Below are 24,413 nucleotides of genomic sequence, written 5' to 3'. Positions count from 1 at the left end.
GCAAGCCACTCCAGTGTTCTTGCCTGGAGAATCCCAGGGATGGGGGAGCCTGCCGGGCTGCCAAATATGGGGTCCCACAGAGTAGGACACGACTGAAGCCACTTAGCAGCAGCAGCATGTACTATTGGTTTGACTGCTTTGGTGACTCATCAGATAACACCTTCCCCCAAGTTGTAACTGCAAAGTCTGCTTCAGTTCCCTTACCTGAGCCTTCTCTCTGCTTTCTTACAGTCCTGGAAAATGTTCTACTCAAGGCAGCAAGTACACACAGAGCCCAAATGAACTATAATTAAGGTGGCAAGAGACCAAGGAAAAGAGCAGTGTTAGTTCAGTTGTTTCCTTTGCATGGGTAACAGATGGACTCCAAGGTCTAATAACGCTTTTGTACTTCAGCTAAGGGTGACAATGCATCTTTATACTCACATGGAAGCAAGAAGGAGGTGCCTAGCAACTTGGACTTGGAATGCCTAGGCTTTTGTCAATTTACATCATAATCTTAATATTAAACAGGCTTGCTCTCATTTGCCAGTCATCACCTCATTTTATGTTTTTCAAACACAAGATTAAATAATCTTTCTTGAAAGTACTTTAGCCCCTTAGATACAGAACAGTAGTAGTATTTAAGAGTCTCCCCTTATAAATGTGTACATAAAACTGCCATGATCCTTGATGGAAATTATATCAGTAAGTTGGGGGGCCTACCATGGGTAATATTTTCATTAGCAACAGTATGCACATAACCCAGGCTCTTTTTGGAATTCAGTAGGATACCAAGGACTATTTGGGGGGCCTCATTGCTCTTGTATTCTTGTGCTTTATGTTTATAAGAAGTCATTAGAATGTCTATATTTAATTTTATATTTTCCTTTTTAAGCTTTATTTGTCTATATTTTATGATGCAAATAAAATGTGTGTGTGTTGGGTTGTGTGCTCAAGCATTTCAGATGACTAGCTGATGATATGTGTTCAATGAATAGTTGATAAAAGAAGACAGGAAAGAAGACATGAGAATGAATAAAAATCCCTGAACCGTCAGTGAACCACCTGCCCTTCTCACAGCACAGTACAGGCAGAAATTTCATTAGTACCATACAACCAGGAGGATGAAAATGACCATTTATCTCCAATAGCCTACTATGATGTCTATTTATGTCAGTCTAGGAGAAAGACAGAGCTTGTTAATCTTTCGTTCTATGGTAAAGAAAAGAAATATTGGGAAAAAATTCATTTCTATCAGGAAACCCAGAAACATTGGTTGCAGATGTAAATATCATATCCTATCCTTAGGTCCCAGGTAAACAGCTGAACATAATAGCTGGCATTCTCCTGGCTTTCTTACTGCAGATGCCAGTGAAAAAAAAAAGAATGAGATCATTATGTAGATGACAAAGTTATCAATAAACTCTTGCAAATCTTTTTGACAACAACAAAAAATGGAATAAGAAATATTGCCAACAGAATTATCACTATGGTGAAGAATATATAACAGTGTATGTTATTCATAACAGGACCCAACCTCCCCAGTAGCTATGGACATTTGGAGTCGGAAGACACTTCAAGGAGGAGAAAATTAGGAGATTTTTATAGACCACATAGTTCTCATCAACTCAGGAGAGAGAGAGGAAATGTCCCAGTCCAAACTTTACTTGGAGGAGGAAATTTTTCCCAACACTGCTGATGTACTTTTGTCTAATGTCTTCTCCATTGCCATACTCTCTTGCCATGTGACAACCTCTAGTGAGAAAAGTTGTGTCTATTTCATCTTTATCTTATCCCTATCATCCTATGGTATATAACCATATACTTGGAAGATCTTAAGGAAACGTTACAAAGGACCATAAAATAGTTTAGAAAAAAAAAAATGTGAGAAAAGCAATTAGTGAAACAACTAGTGGAAGCAAAGGCAAAGCAGAAAGAAAGTCACTGTAGCCAGGACATTCAAGACTTCTCTCTTGAGTAGATAAGGTAATTTTCCTGCTTTAGGCACAAAGAGGGATTTGATTTTTTTTTTCCTCCTTATTTTTCACATCCATTCCAAATCTGTTGAAATATTAGTAGACCTTTTCAAGATGGGTGTTAAACTTCTACAACTTTAGCATTCTTTATGTAAAAGGATAAAAGTAGCCAAAGATTCTTCTCCACAGTCCTAATTTCAGCTGGACAACTAACTTCCTGTGGAGCCTTGAGAATGTATTTTAACCTTTCCAGATCAAGGCCATGGCTTTCTCATGGGTAAAAGAAAGCTAAATTATCTTCCTATACTTCATTCATGAAGTGTTTTAGAATCCAAAATGACACTGGTAAATTTTAAAACATTTTGTTAATTTTTTTCCTCCAAAGATGAAAAGGGATCATCCCTCCAATGAAGGGAAGACATGACGTCTACAGAACTAAGTCATTTTAGATTCTTAAATGTACAGCATTCTTAAATAAGAACCTCAAACCTTCAGTTCTGGATAACCTCTCACAATTGCACCACTGTTTTAATACATTCTTACAATGCCAACGTTTTAGAAAAGAGGGTAAAAATACCTTCTCTGGGCAATTTGTGTGCAAATGGAACAGCTTATTAAAGATTCCCTCAATGAGAATATATAAACACTGGTGTTGGCCACAAAGAAACAGTTTCCTAGGGCAAACTTCATGGTTTGATTTCCCAGAAATACCCTGGAAACTGAACAGAAGGAAACGCCTTATACTGCTTTGTCTGTAGCCACAAAATATACATATAGGGTCCCACCCAGCCTGAATTTAACCCTGTGCCCCCCAAAAAGAGCAAAAATAAGTTTTAAAAATCCCATAATGAGGCCATTGTACACATAAAAATAGTATCTGCATTACCTATGCATGAAAGCCAATATAATTATGGCCAAAGAAACTGAGTTCCTTCAGGGTAGAAATGTGAACAGGTGCCCTGTGATAATATGTTCTAGGCTAGAAACCATTCAGGGTTACCTCTGCTCCCCTCAGCTCTACTTAGTTTAAATCCACCCCGGGTAGAGAAGGAAGATGGTAGTTGGCAGTTTACTCAATTTAGAATATTTCATAGGCTTCAGTGAATATTTATAAGAATATATCTAACTGTCAAATATTAATTTCTTTTAAAAACTGTCATTATTGTAATTTGTTGATCTAACAGAAGAAGATTTAGAACAAATCATTCAGACTTGTTCTACTCTTATATGGTTAACTGTATCTCTACTGCCATCTTATACCCCAAATGAGGCTTATCATTGTCTTTCTATCCTACTCCCATCCCATCACACTAATTTACTGCCAGGATTAGCCACTTCTGTTAGCAGATTGGAAACTATAGAGTCAATAGAATTATTGTCGGGGTTAAATGAGATAATATATTTTTAAAAGTATGTACAACTACAAATTATAAATGGCCTCCTCTTCAGATATATATTTTATTTCTAAATAGACTATAAATCTTTAAAATTGTCTAACTTTGTTGTAAGTAAATATTGCAAATCAAGCAATATTCTACAAAGAAGAAAAGGCATTTTTCAACAGCTATTGTCTCTGTAATCACGTATGCTTACCGTACACCAGAGGCAGCCCTCTCTACTTAAAGAAACTGTAAGTCAGAGTATGTGGAACCCCTCTCAGGTTGCCAGTACTTTCTCTCACATCTGTAATCACTCCCCACTGTCCTTGGCAAACCCTCCCTAAATCTGCAAATAATTCCTGCTCCCTAATTTCAAAAACAAGAAAAACCAGCCAAAGCAACAGGTAAACTGCCAGCCATGTTTTGATTCCACATAGGTTCATCAGGCCTGGATATCTCCCAAATTCCCCTGCAAAGAGGGCTGGAGAAAAATACAGAAGCTGCTGCCAAGAGTGAGGATGCTCACATCTGGTGAGGGCGCCTTCTCATGTGTTTGACGGTGAGAAAAGAAAGTGTATCTAAATGTTAATTCACGGGATGGCACTGAATGAGTGCAGGGGCAAAGTAGAGGGTCAAGACTAGTTTCAGCCCAAAGCCACATAGCAGGCAGACAGATTTAAACTTGCTTAGGTCCCCACTTGAAGATTAATCTGGATTATCTCCCAGTTCAGGGCCAAAAAATTTTCCCTGGAACTGAAGGGATTTCTAATCATATTCCAATAAACCTGATAAATCCTAGTTAACTTCAAATCCCATGGGATCTTAGTCAAAAACAAAAGCAATGCAAACAACAAAAAAAAGGAAAACCTCATAAAACAGAAACTACCCATATCAAACTTCTTTATCCTAGATATTTAGGAACACCATCAAGTTTTAACAACAATCCAATACATAATTCTGAATACAAATTTAGAGGATTCTTCAATTAAACTGTATTTAAATGCAATATTCATGTATTATTCAATTGAGAAATTATTATTTCTAAATAATAATTGAGATTATTATAGAAGATATGTTGAAGATAAATTGGCAAAATACATTTCTTCTAAGAGTTTACAATATTATCTTCTGTTTCTCAATCATTTGGAGTTATTGAATATTTTGAAAATCTAATGAAAGGCACAGATGCTCTTACCAGAAATACAAATATACTTATAAAATTTGCATGCATTTTTTCTTGCTTGAACATGCCCAATATTCATACACAAATGTGATCCCCTACTTTTGTTTATGTTATTCCTGTAGTATTAAATGTTGTGTCCCCAACCCCATCTCTATCTGGCAAAGTCCTACTCATCCTTCAAGGACAAGCTGCAAAGTGACTTCCATCATGAATCCCTTCCTGAGCATTCATATCTAATGCTTATTAAGAATCCTTAATGTTGAAGAAAAATAGATATGAAGATAATACAAAGTAGCATAATATTAAAGCAATAAATACTGCTTTAAGAACTAAGACCAAGGAGCATTTATTTAGGTGTAAAATGCTCAGGAAAGTATACATGATGGAAGTCACTTTGCAGCTTGTCCTTGAAGGATGAGTAGGACTTTGCCAGACAGAGATGGGGTTGGGGAGACAACATTTAATACTACAGGAATAACATAAACAAAAGTAGGGGATCACATTTGTGTATGAATATTGGGCATGTCCAAGCAAGAAAAAATTTCAAGTTCCACTAGAAAATCTAGATTCCATCCTAAGTATAATTCCAAGTCATTTATATTTTTTAAACAAAGGAGGGAAATGACCAAAATGGTGCATTAGAAAGATTATCCTGGTGACAATAAATAAATTGTTGTGGAGAAAGACTAAGGATAGAGAGAAGGTTACTGTGGCAGTAAAAGGGACAAGTAATGAGTCAATGGCAGTAAGGCTAATGTGACTAATGACACTTCAGAGGTAGAACCACGGTGGGGCGGGGGGGCAGGGGGACAAGTAAAATTGTTGATTAAAATGTGGAGGGTGCAGGAGAAGGAAGGATTAGAGATGATCACAAAGATACCTCTTTTAAAAACGTTAGGGAGCATAGGAAATGAAGCACATTTTGAGTGGAAGATCAGCTTATTTAGAGCAAGTTGAGTTTGAGAAATTAGTTATTTCTGAAAAGAAAAGATTTTGCTTATTAGTCTATGAATTAGAATACTAATAGTATTAATAACTACAATATTAAAAGAAAAGGGACTAAAACGAAATCTTGAGACTTCCTCAGAAAATTGTTCAATCGCCCAGTGTTCAATAAGTAAGACTTTGGCGATTAGTTTGTAACTCGTATCAGGTTTCCAGGTCCCTGCCTCTTTAATTTTAGACTCTGCAACATAAAGAGACTGATCTACTATGCATAAAAACAGAAGGTGTTCCAATACTCAACAACAAGTAGAAATAAACAATGTTGCCAAAGTCAGCAAAAATATTGATTTCTCCCAAAGAGAAGGAATCTCATCAAAACAGTTTAAGCAAGAATTACTTGACAACAGCAGGCACCAGAACCTTTATCAAAAACCTGCCTCAAAAGACTGTTCTATACATCTGTTTCTCTTTTGCTGTTGCCAGTCCAGGTTTGATGCATGATACTGGATGCTTGGGGCTGGTGCACTGGGACGAGCCAGAGGAATGGTACGGGGAGGGCCGTGGGAGGGGGGTTCAGGATGGGGAACATGTGTATACCTGTGGCAGATTCATGTTGATGTATGGCAAAACCAATACAATATTGTAGAGTAATTAACCTCCAATTAAAATAAATAAATTTATATTTTTAAAGAAGTTTAAGAAAAACCTGCCTCAGACTCAGCCTTCTCAGAATAATGAGATCTAAATGAGACCCAAGTAATTGTCTAACGCAATCTTCCTCAAGTAAACAAAAAGCTAATGTCCAGGGATATTAAGGAAGTTGCTTTAGTAATAAACAACAGGACTAAAACTTTTGTCTCCTGACTCCCATTTCAGGTGTGCTCTCCTCAGTGGCATATTTTCAAATGTTTCCTTGAGTCGTGAATTAACTCCATGGATCTGGAGTTAACCTGTGTCCCACAGAGCAGACCTCAGGAGAATACTGAGCTGCCACACTGATGGATTGTTGGGGTTGCTTCCAGCTGTTTGAGCAGAATCACTCAAACAGCTGGCTGCGATGAGGGATGAGTGACTACATACATGTGTGCTTAGTGAGGAAATGGTTAGAAAGCAGAAAGTTTCTTCAGAGGTGCCCTCCACTTTCCCCGTGGCTGCTGAGAGATCATAAATCAGAGGATTCCATGTTCTCCAGCCTGCCCTTCTGTCTGTATGAGCCTCATGGCCCCAGGTTAGCTATCCCTATTCCTGGGACTTGAGAGAATGTGAATGCTTAAAAATTGCTACTCTATGGAACAAAGAAGCAATGTAATGAAAATGGTCTTTAAACTTCAGAATGTGGGAAGTTACATGGAAAGGGCCCCTTCACTATACTGTGGGCTTCCCAAGTGGCTCAGTGGTAAAAGGCTCTGCCTGCCAATGCAGGAGACGCAGGTTCAATCCCTGGGTCAAGAAGATCCTCTAGAGAAGAAAATGACAACCCACTCGTTTTCTTGCCTGGAATAATCCCATGGACAGAGGAGCCTGGTGGGCTCTAGTCCCTGGGATCACGAAGAGTCGGATACAACTGAGCACGCCCACACTGCCCTGTCACAGAAGCAGAAACCAAAAGCTTTAACAAAAATGGTTAAAGAACCAGACTCTCTGGGAGCAGAACCCAGGAATCTGTTCAACAAACTGCCCAGGACTCTAATGTTAAACAAATTTTAAAATTCTCCAGTATAATGTGTATTCAAATTGTTTTCCCTGAGGTTACATTTTGGGTGTTCTATTTCAATAGCTAATCTAAAAGTCTTACAGTGGAGGACGAGGTGGGGGGGAAGCAACACAAAAGTGCTGGAGATTTAATGTGACAATGCAAGCACTAGAACTCGAAGGTTTTGGAGATTGTATCCAGCATCCTGTTTCTCATGGAGAGGAATGCAGCATGCATTACAGAAATTTCCAGGGGTTGCATATTCATGGGAAGGAAGATTGAGTGTAGTGTTTATCTTCCTACCTTTTTCTTTAGATTACTGATAGTAAAATTCAAAAAAGGGTATCAATTTCAACTTAATTTCTGAAGGAGAAACTGAGAAACTAAATGTAGACAAAATTTGATAACCAATTTACCCTCCATATGCTAAATCATTAACTTGTTCTCAGCTTAGGTACCAAACAAAGATTTATGTGCCCCAAAATATTCAACTCACTTGACACTTTACTTAAAAAACAGCAGGCCACTCACTTAGTGAGACTCTGTTTCATGGCTATTTATAAACGGAGTAGAATAACAAATCATTAGGACATGTCTGAGAGGGGGAAAAGGCATGAATAACTACAGTTATTATATTTCATGTGTGTCAGTCTACTATCTGAGCATTTATAGAGCCCACAGGAGGAATTTTTTGATATTTCTTTTCAGTTAAAACCAGCTGGTAAAACTTATAGCTTTTCTGGTTCACAGAAAACTATGGCCTTTGTACAGGAAGGGTGTTGGGCTTCTAGGAAATAGAGAATAAATGATATTACAGAGAAATATTACTTTTCAACTTATTTTATACTGGCTCTATATCACAGTCTAACTTCAGTGTTTCTCCCAGACCTTCTAAAATCACAGAAAAAAGAAATCACTTTGGAAAATTAGATTAGTCTTACAGAAGAATATCTCAAGGGAGGAACAGTTTACTGTGTCAGATGAGGTTTCTTTTATACAAAGTCAGATTTTACCTGCACACAGATATTCCTTAAAACATTGGAACTTATTAGCTAAGATAAAGCTTACTCAGCAAGATTTGTTATATCTTCCTTTACATCAGCACTAAGTATTTATCTGTTATAAGGAACATTTTCTCAAAAAAATAGACAGCAGGAAAAGTTCAGATTATTTATCAAGTGACACACTCTGGAGATCATACAATAAGTTTTAGAATATTTGAGGTGCATTGAAATTATACTTATTGTGATGGGATAAAGATTCTTACACCATGAATTTTTCAAGCATGGGTGAGGATTCTGATGAATTGGCAATGCTTACTTCATAACCTGACTGGTTACTGTGTGAAAATCAGTGAACCATATTTTTTGTATACTTTTCTCTACGTTTGTTACATTTCACAGTTAAAAAGAAAACAAAAGAGACCATATCTCAACCATTCCTTAATCTCTGGTAGCCCCTAAGAATTTATTTAAATTACATTGAAAGGATATTTTTTAAGTTCCAAATCTTCAGAGCAAATAGAATGGAAGAGGGTAAAATAGAAAAGACAGATGTCAACTAAATATTGGAAGATAGCAAGTACACGGAAAGTACATGAAACAGAATAGAGAGCCCAGAAATAAACCCACACATTTAGGGTCAATTTTTTGGGCTCCAAAATCACTGCAGATGGTGACTGCAACCATGAAATTAAAAGATGCTTACTCCTTGGAAGAAAAGTTATGACCAACCTAGATAGCATATTGAAAAGCAAAGATATTACTTTGCCAACAAAGGTCCATCTAGTCAAGGTGATGGTTTTTCCAGTGGTCATGTATGGATGCGAGAGTTGGACTGTGAAGAAAGCTGAGTGCTGAAGAATTGATGCTTTTGAACTGTGCTGTTGGAGAAGACTCTTGAGAGTCCCTTGGACTGCAAGGAGATCCAACCAGTCCAGTCTGAAGGAGATCAGCCCTGGGTATTCTTTGGAAGGAATGATGCTAAAGCTGAAATTCCAGTATTTTGGCCACCTAATGCGAAGAGTTGACTCATTGGAAAAAACTCTGATGCTGGGAGGGATTGGGGGCAGGAGGAAAAGAGGACGACAGAGGATGAGATGGCTGGATGGCATCACCAACTCGATGGACATGAGTCTGAGTGAACTCCGGGAGTTGGTGATGGACAGGGAGGCCTGGCGTGCTGCGATTCATGGGGTCGCAAAGAGTTGTACACGACTGAGCAACTGAACTGAACTGAACTGAGTCTATAACAAAGGAGTTAAAGAATATGCAATGAAGAAGAGGCAATATCTTCAATAAATGCTGCTAGGAAGGCTGAATGGCTACCTATAAAAGAATGAAATTAAAACATTCTCTAACACCATATACAAAAATAAACTCAAAGTGAATTGAAGACCTGAATGTAAGACCAGAAACCATAAAACTCTTACAGGAAAATATAGAAGGCTCTTTGACACAAATCATAGCAATACTTTTTTGAATCTGTCTCCTAAAGCAAAGGAAATTAAAAATGGGGCCTAATTAAATTTTAAAGTATTTGGACAGCAAAGCCAACCATCAACAAAATGAAAATATAACCTACTAAATGGGAAAAAATATTTACAAATGATATGGCCACTAAGGGGCTAATATCCAACATATATAAATATCTCACACAACTCAACATAAGAAAACAATTTTGAAAAGAATAAAACCTGAATAGACATTTTTCCAAACAAAAAATGCAGATCACCGATAGGCACATGAAAAGATGCTCAACATTGCTTATCATCAGGGAAGTGCAAAACCACAATGAGATATCACTTCACACCTGTCAGGCTATCATTGAAAAAAAAAACAAATGACAGTGTTGGCTAGGATGTGGAGAAAAGAGAACAGTCGTACATTGTTGGTGGGATTTGATGTAGCCACTGTGAAAAACAGTATGGAAGTTTCTCCAAAAATCTAGTAATAGAAGTACCATATGACCCAGCAGTTCCACTCCATGAGTATTTATCAGGAACAAAAAAACGCTGATTTGAAAAGATATAATGCCTTTGACTATATGGATCACAACAAACTGTGGAAAATTCTTAAAGAGATGAGAATACCAGACCACCTTACCGGACTCAGGAGAAATCTGTATACAAGTCAAGAAGCAACAGTTAGAACCAGACGTGGAACACCAGACTGGCCCAAAACTGGGGAAGGAGTACATCAAGGTTGTATATTGGCACCCTGCTTATTTAATTTATATGCAGACTACATCATGTGAAATGCCGGGCTGGATGAAACACAAGCTTTCAAGATTGCCAGGAGACATATCAACAACCTCAGATATGCAGATGACACCACGCTTATGGCAGAAAGTGAAGAGGAACTAAAGAGCTTCTTGATGAAAGTGAAAGAGGAGGGTAGAAAATCTGGCTTAAGACTCAGTATTCAAAAAACTGAGATCATGACATCCCCATCACTTCATGGCAAATAGATGGGGAAACGATGGAAACAGTGACAGACTTTATTTTTTTGGACTCCAAAATCACTGCAGACAGTGACTGCAACCACAAAATTAAAAGACACTTGCTCCTTGGGAGAAAAGCTATGACCAACCTAGACAGCATATTAAAAACCTGACACATTACTTTGGACACCTGATGTGTAGAACTGACTCATTTAAAAAGACCCTGATGTTGGTAAAGATTGAAAGGCAGGAGGACAAGGGGATAACATGGTTGGATGGCATCACCAACTTGATGGACATGAGTTTGAGCAAGCTCCGGGAGTTGGTGATGGACAGGGAAGCCTGGCATGCTGCAGTCCAGGGGGTTGCAAAGAGTTGGACACCACTGAGTGACTGAACTGACTGAATGCATGAACCCTAATGTTCATAGCAGCATTATTTACATTTGTCAAGATATGGAAACAACCTGAGTGTCCATCAATGGATGAATGGATAAATAAGATGTGAGAGCTATATATATATATATATATAATATATATATATATATATATTATATATATATATATATATATATAAAGTGAAAGTCGCTCAGTTGTGTCCGACTCTTTGCAACCCCATGGACTATAGTCATTGGAATTCTCCAGGCCAGAATACTGGAGTGGGTAGCCTTACCCTCCTCCAGGGTATCTTCCCAACCCAGGTATCAAACCCAGGTATCCCACATTGTGGGCAGATTCTTTACCAGCTGAGTTACAAGGGAAGCCCAAGAATAGTGGAGTGGGTAGCCTTTCCCTTCTCCAGGGGATCTTCCCAACCCAGGAATCGACCAGGGTCTCCTGCATTGCAGATGAATTCTTTACCAACTGAGCTATCTATCAGAGAAGCCCATATTTGTGTGTGTGTGTATGATGGAATACTACCCAGCTAGAAAAATAAATGGAATTTTGCTATTTGCAACAGCATAGGTGGACTTGGAGGGTGATATGCTAATTGAAATAAGTTAGACAGTAAAATACAAACACTGTATGATATCACTTACGTGTGGAATCTAAAAAACACAACAAACTAGTAAATATACGAAAAAAGAAGCAGAGTCTCAGTTATAGAGAACAAACCAGTGGTTACTACTGGGGATTAGAAAGGGAGAAGGGGCAATATAGGAGTGGACGATTAAGAGGTACAAACTATTGTGTATAAAATAAGCTATAAGGGAATATAGTCAACAGCTATAATAACTATAAATGGAGTATAACCTTTAAAAATTATGAATCACTATATTTATACCTATAACTTGTATAATATTGTACATCAACTATACTTCGATTTAAAAAAAGAAGATATGCAGATGGCAATAAGAACATGAAGATATGCTTATGTCAGTAATTATTATCATTGTCCTAATATCATCAGGGCAACACAGAACCATGGAGATACAACTACACACCTAGTAGAATGGCTAAAATTAAAAAGACAAAAGATTGACAATACCAAGTATTGTCAATTGGAAAGATTGTGATAGAACTGGAACTCTCATTTCACCCCAAGCACTTATCCAAGAGATACGAAAGCATATATCCACACAAATATTTATAAATGACTGCTCATAGTAGTTTTATTTATAATAATAAAAAACTGGAAACAATCCAGTCATCTATCAACAATTTGCACCAAAATAAATGGTAGTACATCCATACAAGGGAATACAATTCAGCGATAAAAGTAAACAAACGATTGTGGTTTGCAACTACATGAATGACTCTCACAATAATTATGGTAAGTGGAAGAGGCCAGACCAAAAAAGACTAATGCTCTATGACTAAGTTATGTAAATTCTTGAAAATTCAAGCTTTTTTTTTTTTTTTTTTTTTTTGCCACACCGTGCAGCTTGTGGGATCTTAGTTCTCTGACCAGGAATTGAACCCGTACCCCTTGCAGTGTAGAGTGGAGACCTAACCACTGGACTAGCAGGGAATTCCCACAAGCTAATCTTTATGACAAAACGTTTATCAGTAATTGCCTATCAGGTGGTACTCAGTATGGAGAGGTTGTAAAGGGAGACAAGGAAACTCTGGAGAGTGATGGTGCACGTGAGTGTGTGCTCAGTCATGTCCAGGCGTGTCAGCTGTTTGTGACCCTATGGATTGCAGCACACCTTGATCCTCTGTCCATTGGATTGCTTTCCCAGGCAAGAATAGTGGAGTGGTTTGCCAATTCCTCCTCCAGAGGATCTTCCCAACCCAGGAATCAAACCAGCATTTCTGAGTCTCCTGGGTTGGTTGAAGGTGACGAGTATGTTCATTGTCTTGATTGTGGTGATGGTTTCATGGGAGTAAACACATGTCAAATCTTAACAGATTTTTCACTTTAAATGTGTACCTTTTTGTATTGTGTATTATACTTCTATAAAGCTGTTATTAAGAGCCATAAATCAGATTAAATATAATTATAGATCTGAGTAATATTTACATAATCATAATAATATAAATACTGAGTAAGACATGCTTTTTTAAAAGCCTAAGGGCTGAGTTATTTAATTTGATTTTTTTCTGATTTCTATTGAGGTTTCATACCTCTACACATACTGATTGATTACTTGGGGTTTTTCCTTCTTATTCAAAATGCTTATGCATGCATTTTGCCCTTTTTGGTGAGTTTTCCTACATTATCCTTGCTGAAGGGCAGGAGTTCCTTATTTACTCTAGCTATTAATCCCTTTTTGGATCTCTTCACTGCAGATGTCTTCTGTCAGTCTGTCCCTGTCAGTTAATTTTGGCTAACTCCACCCTCTTCCTTGCAGGCCACCTAAATTTCCCTGTCCAAAACACTGGGCAGCTCACAGCTTCGACTGACTGTATGTGTCAGCTGTTTCAACCTTATCACTCTGCTATTCTGCAATTTAATATGCTGAATAAACTCTAAAACATCTTAAAGGAATCTGCTGTATTATGAAACCAATGAGTTTGCCTGCAGAAGAAGTTTGCCCCAGCCAGAGAAATCTATACATAACTTTAGAAAATAGCAGGCTATATAAAGTGGTGATGAGAGAAATAAGGTGTTTTATTAAACTTTGTCCACCTTCACCCCTCACATTTCCCACATCCACTTGTTTTGAGGCAGTAAAGTGCAGCAGTAAAACATCCAGACCATGGACATGATTTCAAATCGTGAGCCTCCACATCCATTTTAAAATGGAGTTGGTAGTATCAACCTCACAGAACTGTTTCCAGGATGAATTATGATAGCATAAGTGCTTACCTGAGTTTTCCCAGGTGGCACCAGTGGTAAAGAACCTGCCTGCCAATGCAGGAGACACAAAAGACATGGGTACAAACCCTGGGTTGGGAAGATTCCCTGGAGAAGGAGATGGCAACCCACTCTAGAATTCTTACCTAGGAAATCCCATGGACAGAGGAGCCTGACAGGCTACAGTCCACGGGGTTGCAAGAGTCGGACATGACTTAGTGACTAAACTCTCCCCCAAGTGCTTAATTAGCACATCACCTGGGCCATAGTTAACACCCATTACATGGTAGCCATGATTCTTACCTAGACTGCCCTCTCCCAGCCCGTTCTGCCTTATAACCTAGCAAAAATCCTACTTATATTTTATCTTTTATAACTTTAAAAACTTTTTAAAATATTTTATGGAAGTATAGTTGATTTACAATGCTGTATTAGTTTCAGGTATAAAAAAATTTCTGGATTTAGAAAAGGCAAAGGAACCAGAGATCAAATTGCCAACATCTGTTGGATCATAGAAAAAAACGAGAATTTCAGAAAAACATCTACTTCATTGACTATGCTAAAGCCATTGACTGTGTGAATCACAACAAACTGTGGAAAATTCTTAAAGAGATGGGAATACCAGACCACCTTACCTGCCTCCTGAGAAATATGTATGCAGGTTAGGAAGCAACAGTTAGAACCATACATGGAACACCAGACTGGTTCCAAATAGAAAAAGGAGTACGTCAAGGCTGTATATTGTCACCCAGCTTATTTAACATATATGCAGAGTACATTATGCAAAATGCCAGGTTGAATGAAGCATGAGCTGAAATCAAGATTTCCGAGAGAAATATCCATGACCTCAGATATGCAGATGACACCACCCTAATGGCAGTAAGCGAAGAGGGACTGAAAGCCTCTTGATGAAGGTGAAAGAGGACAGTGAAAAAGTTGGCTTAAAACTCAACATTCAGAAAACTAAGATGATGGCATCCAGTCCCATCACTTCATGGCAAATAGATGGGGAAACAATGGAAACAGTGACAGACTTTATTTTCTTGGACTCCAAAATCACTGCAGATGCAACTGCAGCCATGAAATTAAAGGACGCTTACTCCTTGGTAGAAAAGCTATGACCAACCTAGACAGCATATTAAAAAGCAGAGACATTACTTTGCCAACAAAGGTCCATCTAGTCAAAACTATGGTTTTTCCAGTAGTCATGTTTGGATGTGAGAGTTGGACCATAAAGAAGGCTGAGCACTGAAGAACTGATGCTTTTGAACTGTGGTGTTGGAGAAGACTCTTGAGAGTCCCTTGGACTGCATGGAGATCAAACCAGTCAATCCTAAAGGAGATCAACCCTGAATATTCACTGGAAGGACTGATGCTGAAGCTGAAACTCAATACTTTGGCCATCTGATGCAAAGGACTGACTCATTGGAAAAGACCCTGATGTTGGGAAAGATTGAAGGCAGGAGGAGAAGAAGACTTCAGAGGATGAGATGGTTTGATGCATTGCTGACTCGATGGACATGAGTTTGAGCAAACTCCAGGAGTTGGTGATGGACAGGGAGGCCTGGCATGCTGCAGTCCATGAGGTCGCAAAGAGTTGAATACAACTGAGTGACTGAACTGAACTGAATAAAGCAAAGTGAATCAGTTATTCATATACATATATCTACTTTTTTCCCTTCTACTTTTAAGGCTAAATTCAAAAGACATCTCTTCCATAAAAGCATCCCCAGATCAGTGCAAGCTGACTTCAGGACATGACTTCTTAAGCCCCATTTTCACCCCCAAAATACTGATTGTGCCAAAATATTCATCACTTTCTTTTCTGTAATCTCAAGTGCATTATTCATTTTACTTACATGTATCTGACAATGCCACAATGAGATCAGTATGTGACTATTTCCCACCATGAAATGTGAACTCCTGAAGTCAGGAATAATTACTTCTGTCATTTTTAACACGATAAAGGGTTTCCTTCTTAAATATAGCTAGCAGCTAGGCTAAACATGTTATACAGATGCAAATGATAAAGAGACTGAAGTTAAGAGAAACTATTTTGACATATCATAAAACTATCTTTTAATATAATAGAAGAAGGAGGAAGGTGGAGAAAGAAAGATGAGGAGGAAAGAAGAGGTAAGAGTAGGGGGAGGAGAAAAGGAGGGATTTGAGGAAAAAGTGGTAAAGAAGAATCCTGTGGAAGATTAGGGATATAACAAAATCCTGCAAAATTACCTCTTTTCAAAGTAGTTCGACTATACACACCATACGAATTTCACCAATAGTGTTTATTTAAATTGCTAAATTTAAATCAATGTGTATCTATTATTAATTAAAGGCTCAGTGTCAGCCACTTTTAATGGTTAATATTATGTAACAGAAAGTTCTACTGGTTTTCCCAACAAGTCATTGTGGGAAAGCTCACATGGTGAGAAACTTTATTTCCATATGGAAATTTTCAATTCTGGGTGAAAACTAAATACCCAATTGAAATAACTCTTATAACACTCATCTTTCTGTCTATAACATTATAACCCCTGTCTATAACATTCATCTTTCTGGAAAGGGGTGTCATATATTGCAACACCCATAGTATGAAAGCCAAAGTCCCCAGCCTAAAAATATTTCCATTCTATTTTAATGATGATTTAACTTATAAAAAGGCAACCCATGTTTGAGTCAATATTTAAATATGGCTTAGTCTTTAAGTGGAAATTTTTATTTTTGTTTTAATTTTTACTTCCAAAGTAAAGTAGGACATTGCATTTATTTAATATCCCCATAACCTGAATAATGTTCACCATACTCCCTGTTGGTAAATTAATTTTTAAAATTAAAAGTGAGTATTTATGACTTTATACATTATTCTTAACTTTTGAATATGTTCTGGTTATTTATTTCATTAAAATAAATCACTACAAATTGGATTGACTTAAAACAAAAGCAGTCATTTTATTATTTCCACTGGTTTTTGTGGGCCAAGAATTAAGGGAAGGCTCATCTAAGCAGTTCTGACTTGGACTCTCATGAACTTCATGTATTCTGCCTAGGACTTTCTAGGGTATTACAAAGGGTAATAGCTCTTTGTCCTAAAGTCCTTTTAAAATTTGAAAACAATTTGCTGTCTGAAAAGACTGGTCTGAATCCTTTGCATTTCCTATGAATTTCATTCAAAACTGAATAATTTGTTCATTAGCCCATCACTCTCCTCTTTTATTTTATTATCAGCCACAGGAAAAGCCAGATCATCGTGTTCATTAGGAACACAACCTATGTTCCACATTCACACAGGCAAGAATTTTGCGGAAGTTTCTTCCACTAGATAACAAGGATCTCTCTTTATCCAGCTTCCAATTAATGATTTTCTCACTTCGCTTTAAGCCCTTCCAGACAACCTTCTTTTTTTTTTTTTTTTTTCCAGTTTCTTTTATTTTTTATATATTTTTTTTTTGGTCTTTTATTTTTACTTTATTTTACTTAACAATACTGTATTGGTTTTGCCATACATTGACATGAATCCCCATGGGTGTACATGCGTTCCCAAACTTGAACCCCCCTCCCACCTCCCTCCCCATAACATCTCTGTGGGTCATCCCCATGCACCAGCCCCAAGCATGCTGTATCCTGCATCAGACATAGACTGGCGATTCGATTCTTACATGATAGTATACATGTTACAATGCCATTCTCCCAAATCATCCCACCCTCTCCCTCTCCCTCTGAGTCCAAAAGTCCGTTATACACATCTGTGTCTTTTTTGCTGTTTTGCATACAGGGTCATCATTGCCATCTTTCTAAATTCCATATATATGTGTTAGTATACTGTATTGGTGTTTTTCTTTCTGGCTTACTTCACTCTGTATAATCGGCTCCAGTTTCATCCATCTCATCAGAACTGATTCAAATGTATTCTTCTTAACGGCTGAGTAATACTCCATTGTGTATATGTACCACAGCTTTCTTATCCATTCATCTGCTGATGGACATCTAGGTTGTTTCCATGTTCTGGCTATTATAAACAGTGCTGCGATGAACATTGGGGTACATGTGTCTCTTTCAATTCTGGTTTCCTCGGTGTGTATGCCCAGCAGTGGGATTGCTGGGTCATAAGGTAGTTCTATTTGCAATTTTTTAAGGAATCTCCACACTGTTCTCCAAAGTGGCTGTGCTAGTTTGCATTCCCACCAACAGTGTAGGAGGGTTCCCTTTTCTCCACACCCTCTCCAGCATTTATTGCTTGCAGATTTTTGGATCACAGACATTCTGACTGGTGTGAAATGGTACCTCATTGTGGTTTTGATTTGCATTTCTCTAATAATGAGTGATGTTGAGCATCTTTTCATGTGTTTGTTAGCCATCCGTATGTCTTCTTTGGAGAAATGTCTATTTAGTTCTTTGGCTCATTTTTTGATTGGGTCGTTTACTTTTCTGGAATTGAGTTGCATAAGTTGCTTGTATATTTTTGAGATTAGTTGTTTGTCAGTTGCTTCATTTGGTATTATTTTCTCCCATTCAGAAGGCTGTCTTTTCACCTTGCTTATATTTTCCTTTGTTGTGCAGAAGCTTTTAATTTTAATTAGATCCCATTTGTTTATTTTTGCTTTTATTTCCAGTATTCTGGGAGGTGGATCATAGAGGATCCTGCTGTGATTTATGTCGGAGAGTGTTTTGCCTACATTCTCCTCTAGGAGTTTTATAGTTTCTGGTCTTACATTTAGATCTAAATGTAAGACCAGACAACCTTCTTAGGCTACTGCTTAGGCTACTGCTAACACTCTCCTATGTTTCTTCCAGCTTTCACTAAGAACCTCCCTAGTGCTCCAGATTTTAACTGAAAGTCTCTTCCTAAAGGATTCTGTCCACCTGAGGTTTTTGTTATGTCAGCACTCCATTTCTGCATCAAATTCTGCTCCAGTTATCTATTGCTACATGATAAATCACCCCAAAATGTAGTTGCTTAAAACAACAATTACTGTATTATCTTTTGTGATTTTTGTGGCTCAGAAGTTCAGAAAGGGACCAGTTTTACAGTGCTGGCTACCAGTCGCTCCTTTGTAATTGCACAGTAGATGTTTTGGAACAATGAGAACCTGGAGCAGCTGGGATGGCTAGACATATCTCTCCTAACGTGTCAGTTCAGTGTTCCCCTAAGTACTCTCTCTGTGTAGGCTAAATTCAGCTCCCCCACAGCACAGCTGTACCAGGGGAGTCAGCTTCCGTGGTCTGACTTCCTCCAGAGCAGTCATCCCAAGAGAACTAAATAGAAGAGTATGGCCTGTTCTCTACTAGTATCATAAGAAATGCAAAGTCACCTCAACTGGACTCCATTTGTGAAGCAATTACAGTCCTGCTGCTGCTGCTGCTGCTAAGTCGCTTCAGTCGTGTCCAACTCTGTGAGACCCCATAGACGGCAGCCCACTAGGCTCCTCTGTCCCTGGGATTCTCCAGGCAAGAACACTGGAGTGGGTTGCCATTTCCTTCTCCAATGCATCAAAGTGAAAAGTGAAAGTGAAGTCACTCAGTTGTGTCCGACCCTCAGTGACCCCATCGACTGCAGCCTTCCAGGCTCCTCTGTCCATGGGATTTTCCAGGCAAGAGTACTGGAGTGGGATGTCATTGCCTTCTCCACCCAAATTCAGTTTGAGGGAGGAAATTCACTCCATCTTTTTATGGGTGGGTGGCAAGCTTCTAAAAGTGTATGTGGCATGGCAATTATTTGCAACCATTTTTCAGTAATACCATCTGCTACATAATAATACTTTTAGCCTTTGTTCCATATGATTTCTTTCTCAAGCTGTTTGTGGTGAAGTGAAAGTCGCTCAGTCATGTCCAACTCTTTGCAACCCTATGGACTATACAGTCCATGGAATTCTTCAGGCTAGAATACTGGAGTGGGTAGCCTTTCCTTTCTCCAGGGGATCGCCCCAATCCAGGGATCAAACCCAGGTCTCCCTCATTGAGGGCAGATTCTTTACCAGCTGAGCCACAAGGGAAGCCCAAGAACACTGGAGTGTGTAGCCTATCCCTTCTCCAGCAGATCTTCCTGACTCAGGAACTGAACTGGGGTCCCCTGCATTGCAGGCAGATTCTTTACCAACTGAGCTATGAGGGAAGCCTAGCTGTTTTTAAGTGAGAAGTAAAACAAAGCATCAGCCCTTGAAACAGGATTTCAGTTGAGACTGAAGGAAGGGACTATCATTTAACACTAGGTAATCACAGGATTTTTTTTTTTTTCTTCACTCACTTTCCATACATGTAGCAATTCTTTCTTTTAAATAAATTTATCAATTCACCAAATAACAAGAGTCATATCTGATCAACAGGGGAATTAAAGTTATTTTTTTTCTATTTTTTTTTTTACATTGACCAAATCATCCAGTGCAAATTTTTACCTTTGCCAGTGGAAAGGAATCAAAACTCTTGCAATTTAACTTCATCCCCTTGCATTGTATGTTACATGCTATAAACTTAAGAATGATCATGTTTTCAGTGATTCCAACACCTCCATATGTCAGTGTATAATACCATAGACACATAATTAAGAGAAAGATAAATACATGAAAATAAAATTTAATAAGCGGTTTAAAACATTTAATACCATATATGTACATGTACATAACTCACTTCTGCTTTGAAGATATATTAATAAAGTGATATTGTATCCCCTAGAAAGAGGGACCCATCCGTCACACAAAGTGTAGTTTGTGATTCTGTAGCAGTTTAGGGAAGCAGCTATCCACCCCAGCTATCCACAGAACATCCCATTTGCTTCTACAACTGAGAAACAGATATAATCAGATAGTGTGAATACCTCTGTCTTTCTTTCTGACTTAAGTGAACTTCTCTGGAATTGAATACACTCAAGATTTTTTTGACAGTCCAGTACCAACACAGTAACATTAGTCCAAGTGAAAATAAAATGTGGACGGTTTGACTGGGAAGAGCATTGATTTTGGCATCAGAAAGACAGTGTTCAAATCCCCAATTAATAGTTCATGTATTACCTCTGGAATCTTCAGCAAATTCCTTCTCTCTGAGCCTTTAGTACTTTGATTGTATTAACAGTTTCACAGATGTTTGGGTATGTCCAAATCCATCAAATTGTATTCGTTAAGTTTGTACAGTTCTTTGTAAATTAATTATACCTCAATAATGCTGTTCTTAAAAACAGTTGATGGTATGACATACCTGCCTCAGAAAGAAGATTTGAGGAATCTATACAGTGCATGATCCATGACCAGTCTGAAAGTTATTTTTTGGTAGTAAAGGTTTAGCTTTATTTACTCAGATAATTGCAGGGTTCTAAGAAATGCCAGCAGAAAAGAGGAGGAAGTGGAACTGTAACTGGACTAGAGAGAGGGTCTTTCCTTAAAATAACTTTGCTTTCCTTCCAAATAGAATTTATTTCCTGAGAAACAGAGAGTGCTAAGACAAGCTAACTGAGGGAGTGTTTTAGCTTTAGCTCTTTGAGAACAAGGCCTGGATTCCAACTCCAACCTCTATACAGCTGACTTGTTAGGGTTCATACCCATTCTAATGCAAACACAAGAAAATGATTAAACAGCTGAATTCCAGCCTGGCTTCTCAATACTATGGCTTGTTTAGCTCTTAGCAGGGGATACTGCTGTGGCCAAAAAACCTGGTTTACCACAAAGTGATTTCTGCAGAGAATGTAAAATCATATCAGCAGGTTTGTTACAAATCACATCTTGGCAATAGAATAAAGCTTGAATATTCAATTGGCAGCGTGTATGTGTATCTCCTATACTACTATGCCCGCCCTAGAAGATTAAAGTGGAAGATTAAAAATAGCCTAGATAATTTGGATAGGAGGAACAGTAATAAAACCTGTTGTTGACTCATGGGAAAAAACAGTAATGTTTACAATATCCAAATTACATGGACTTAAATAATTTGAACACCCAGTTCCATTTGTATTTACAGATAATTTTATCAACATATTTAAAGGAAATTTCCTAACTTCCTACTTTCTTTTATCTGTTTGACACAGCTCCTTGTTAGGGAACTGACAGAATCAAAATCTTCCAAAGACATCATCCACCGATCTGAAACCCTCACATTTAAATCCAGCTGAAAATAAGGTAGAATTCTTTATTTTATAACCCAAGATACAATCCTTTTTTTGTCTTAATTTTTATTTCTTTATTTTTGACTCTTGCTACATGGGCTTTTGTCCAGTTGCAGGGGAGTGGGGTGGGGGGCACGGTACTTTGTAGTTGCAGTCTGTGGGCTTCTCATTGTGGTGGCTTTTTATGCAGGACACAGGCTCTAGCTTCAGTAGTTGTGGTCCAGGAGCTCCAGAGCACAGACTCAATAGCTGTGGTGCACAGGCTTACTGTTGCATGGCATGTGGGACCTTTCCAGACCAGGGATTGAACCCGTGTCTTCTGCATTGGCAAGGAGATTATTTACCACTGAGCCACCAGGGAAGCCAAAGATACAGTTCTTTTTAAAAGGTGCCATAGTTGTAGAAGGTAAGGTGTTCTGGTATTCCCATCTCTTTAAGAATTTTCCACACTTTGTTGTGATCCACCCAGTCAAAGTTGGTGTAGCCAATAAAGCAGAAGTAGATGCTTTTCTGGAACTCTCTTGATTTTTCGATGATCCAAAGGATGTTGGCAATTTGACCTCTGGTTCCTCTGCCTTTTCTAAATCCAGCTTGAACTCAGCAATGGCCGCAGGACTGGAATGATAAGTTTTCATTCCAATCCCCAAGAATTGTTCAATGCCAAAGTGTTCAAACTATCGCACAGTTGCACTCATCTCACACGCTAGCAAAGTAATGCTCAAACCAGGCTTCAACAGTACATGAACCATGAACTTGCAGACGTTCAAGCTGATCTTAATATGTTTTTTTTTAATATTTAAATGTTTTTTAAATATTTAATATTTTTTAATATTTAAATGTTTTTTAAATATTTAATATGTTTTTTAATATTTAGTTTATGCCAGCTCTTTCACTCTCCTTCTTCACCCTCATCAAGAGGCTCTTTAGTTCCTCTTTGCTCTCTGTCATTAGAGTGGTACCATCTGCATATCTGAGGTTATTGATGTTTCTCCTGCCTGTCTTGATTCCAGCTTATAACTCATCCAGCCCAGCATTTCTCATGAAGTGCTCAGTGTGTAGGTTAAACAAACAGAGTGACAGCAGACAGCCATGTGGTACTCCTTTCTCAATCTTGAACCAATCAATTTTCCCATAGTGTTCTAACTATTGCTTCTTGACCCGCTTTGGCATAGTCAATGAGACAGAGGTAGATATTTTTCTGGAATTCCCTAGCTTTATCTATGATCCAGTGAGTTGGCAATTTGATCTTTGGTTCCTCTTCCTTTCCTAAATACAGCTTGAACATCTGGAAGTTCTTGGTTTGCATAATGCTCAAGCCTAGACTGCAAGATTTTAAGCATGACCTTACTAGCATGGGAGATGAGTGCAACTGTCTGATGCTTAGCACACTCTTTAGTACTACCATTCTTGGGAACTGGGATGAAGATTGACCTTTTCCAGTCCAATCATGTCCAACTCTTTGTGACCCCATGGACTGTAACCCACCAAGTTCCCCTGTCCATGGGGATTCTCCAGGCAAGAATAATGAAGTAGGTTGCCATGCCCTCCTCCAGGGGATCTTCCCAACCCAGGGACTGAACCCAGGTCTCCCGCATTACAGGCAAATTCTTTACTGTCTGAGCCACCAGGGAAGCCCAGGGAAAGGACTACATCAAGGCTATAATGTCACCCTACTTATTTAACTGATATGCAGAGTACATCTTGCAAAATGCCAGGCTGGATGAAGCACAAGCTGCAGAAAGATTTCTGGGAGAAATATCAATAGCCTCAAATATGCAGATGACACCACCCTAAAGGCAGTAAGTGAAGAGGGACTGAAGAACCTCTTGATAAAGGTGAAAGAGAGTGAAAAAGTTGGCTTAAAACTCAACATTCAAAAAACTAAGATCATGGCATCCAATCCCATCAGTTCATGGCAAATAGATGGGGAAACAATGGAAACAGTGATAGACTTTATTTTCTTGGACTCCAAAATCACTGCAGATGGTGACTGCAGCCATGAAATTAAAAGACACTTGCTCCTTGGAAGAAAAGCTACAACCAATCTAGATAGCATATTAAAAAGCAGAGACATTACTTTGCCAACAAAGGTCCTTCTAGTCAAAGCTGTGGTTTTTCCAGTAGTCATGTATGGCTGTGAGAGTTGGACCATAAAGAAGGCTGAGCATCAAAGACTGATGCTTTTGAACTGTGGTGTTGGAGAAGACTCTTGAGAGTCCCTTGGACTGCATGGAGATCAAACCAGTCAATCCTAAAGGAAATCAACCCTGAATATTCATAGGAAGGACTGACGCTGAAGCTGAAACTCTAATACTTTGGCCACCTGATGCAAAGGACTGACTCATTTGAAAAGACCCTGATGCTGGGAAAGACTGAAGGCAGGTGGAGAAGAGGACTTCAAAGGATGAGATGGTTTGATAGCATCACCGACTCAATGGACGAGTTTGAGCAAGCTCCAGGAGTTGGTGATGGACAGGGAGACCTG

This window comes from Capricornis sumatraensis, chromosome 17, assembly GCF_032405125.1.
Source record: "Capricornis sumatraensis isolate serow.1 chromosome 17, serow.2, whole genome shotgun sequence".
In the NCBI taxonomy this organism is placed as follows: Eukaryota; Metazoa; Chordata; class Mammalia; order Artiodactyla; family Bovidae; genus Capricornis; species Capricornis sumatraensis.
This window is presented reverse-complemented; position numbering follows the sequence as displayed.